Genomic DNA, 2,796 nt, shown 5'->3' with positions numbered 1-2,796 from the left:
TTGACTCCTAGGAGGAATACACCTGCCAAGGATTCCTTGTGGTTAATTGGGCTCAAAAATCTGAGCTTATCAGATATTACTGGCAGAGGTCTCTCATGCACTGTGTATTTCAGGGAAAAACAACAGAAGGAGCTACTAGCTTCCTGAATGCTAAGTCAACCCTAATAAAGGATTTCCTGGAATTGTATTAGGAACAATGGACTTAGACCTGACCAGCAGTTATATCCTCATTTGCATCTTTACCAACCAATCAGAGCAGCTCTACAATGACCAGTCAGGGCACCACATTCTAACCAATCTGGACAGTGCTATTTGCACCAATCAGGACAGTGTGATTTGGACCAATCAAAATGTGCAAATTTTGTTTCCTCATTTCATAAAAATGAACCAATCAGTGACCAGAGTGGACACATTATATAGCAGGTCTCCCCTTTGTGTTGGAGTGGGGAGGGATGACAGTGCACCTCTTTCTTTGTCCTGAGCCTAGGCTTCCCCAGTTGGCAAACCGTTCCCCTGAATAAAGTCTCTCCTTTCCCTACACCCTATGTTGAAGATTCCTGTTGACATTAAATTAGTGGCAGCAAACTTTCATTGACCTGCCATATACAAAAGTTACCTCAAATGTAGAAGTATCTATTCAGATCTTCTGTCCACTTTTTAATTGAGTTATGCATTTTTCTGGTGTTATCTAAATTCTTTATAAATGTTGGATATAAACCCCTTATCTGATGTACCATTGGCAAATATATTTTATAGGAATATATTTAGTGGGTTGTTTTTTCATTTTGCTGATGATTTCCTTTGCTGTGAAAAACTTTTTAGTTTGATATAGTACCATGTGTTTATTTTTTCTTGTGTTTTCCTTGCCCAAGGACATACATCAGAAAAAATATTCCTAAGAGAAATGTCAGAGATTTTACTTCCTATATTTTCTTGTAGAAGTTTATGGTTTCAAGTTTTACATTTAAGTCTTTAATCCATTTTGAGTTTATTCTTGTATATAGTATGAAAAGGTTGTGTATCTGTTCAATTTTTCCAAAACCATTTATTGAATAGACTGCCTTTACCCCATTGTAAAGACTTGCTTCCTTTGTCAAATATTATTTGACAATATGGGTATGGGTTTATTTCTGGGCTTTCTATTCTGTTCTATTGATTTATGTGTCTGCTTTTCTGCCAGGACAATGCTGTTTGGATTACTATGACCTGGTAGTGTTGTTTGATATCAGGTAGGGTGATAGCTCCAACTTTTTCTTCTTTCTTAAGATTTCTGTGGTTATTAAGGGCCTTTTATGTTATCATAGAAATTTTTGGATGATTTGGTCTACTTCTGTGAAATATGCCATTGGAATTTTTATAGGAATTGCATTGAATCTATAAATTGCTTTAGGAAGTATGGATATTTTAATTATGTTAATTCTTCCTATCCAGAAGCAGAGTATATGCTTTCTTTATTTGCATTTTCTTCAATTTCTTTCTTCAGTGCCATACAAATTTCTGAGTGCAGGTCTTTTTCTTCCTTGATTAAATTTATTCCTAGTCATTTTATTATATGTAATGCAATTATAAATGAGATTGTTTTCCTAGTTTCCATTTCCAATAGTCCAATATTGGTGTATAAAAATGCAACTAATTTCTTAATATTTATATTGTATTCTGCAACTTTACTGAATTCAATTATCAATAGTTTTTTGGAGAAAACTTTTTTTTAAATTAATTTATTTATTTCTGTTACAGATGTTGCTCCTTTTTCCCCCACTGATTCCCCTCTCTCACTCCCTCCCGGGCCTGTCCCCAGCTTTGTTGTCCATGTCCATTGTTCATGCACACATGCATATAAGTTCTTTGGTTTATCTCTCCCCCACCAACCCCTCTACTGGGGGTTGTCAGTCTGTACCCCACATCCACATCTCTGGGACTACCCCATTCCTCAGACCGTTATGTTCATTATATTCCACAAATAAGTGAGATCATATGATACTTGTCTTTCTCTGTTTGGCTTTTTTTGCTTAGGATGATACTTTCCAGGTCATCCTGGAAATTTTGCTAATTTTGCTAGTTCTTCCTTTCTGTACAACCAGAATTCCTCACAGTATTGATTTCAGGTGCATATATTTATGTGTATATGCATCTGTATGTTTATATATGTGTATATAACTACATTTAGACTTATCTATCCACCTATTTGCCTGTATATTTGTATATGTGTGCATGTGTATATATGTGTTCATGCATGTGTATTTATATACATATATGAGTATGTTATTTTATATGCATGTGTTACATATATATGCATATCAATCCAAGGTGGAGAATAATTTAGGGCTATTCAAAACTAATTAAAATGTCAGTATGCCAGGAAAAAGTCCTATTAGTAATAGAAACATAAAGTTACTTCTGATTTTTAATAGGCAGAATAAATAAAATAATAAGCCCATTATAGTTATAGTATGAGAGGCATTTAAGCTTTATAAACTTCCTTTGATCCCCTTGCTAGGCAGAGAAAGTAGAATTAGTTCTTGTTTAAACTAAAGAGTGTTTATTCTTCATATATCATGTCAGAAATACTAGCTCTAGTAGATTTACGGGTCCTAAGTATTTTCTGTCTTCCATTGGGCAGAACCAAGCTAGACATTTGCAGATGCTCATGTTCTTTATAAATGAGCAGGTGGATTTCATGCATTAAGGCTGCAACATAAACGTGAATGAAAATAATAACCTGATGCTAAGTAGGTGCATGTTCACTGCATATCTGCCAGTACCAAGAAGACATTGGCAAATGGAAGGCCACAAGTG

This window comes from Molossus molossus, unplaced genomic scaffold (genome assembly GCF_014108415.1).
Source record: "Molossus molossus isolate mMolMol1 unplaced genomic scaffold, mMolMol1.p scaffold_m16_p_2, whole genome shotgun sequence".
Lineage (NCBI taxonomy): Eukaryota > Metazoa > Chordata > Mammalia > Chiroptera > Molossidae > Molossus > Molossus molossus.
Note: the sequence above shows the minus strand (reverse complement) of the source record.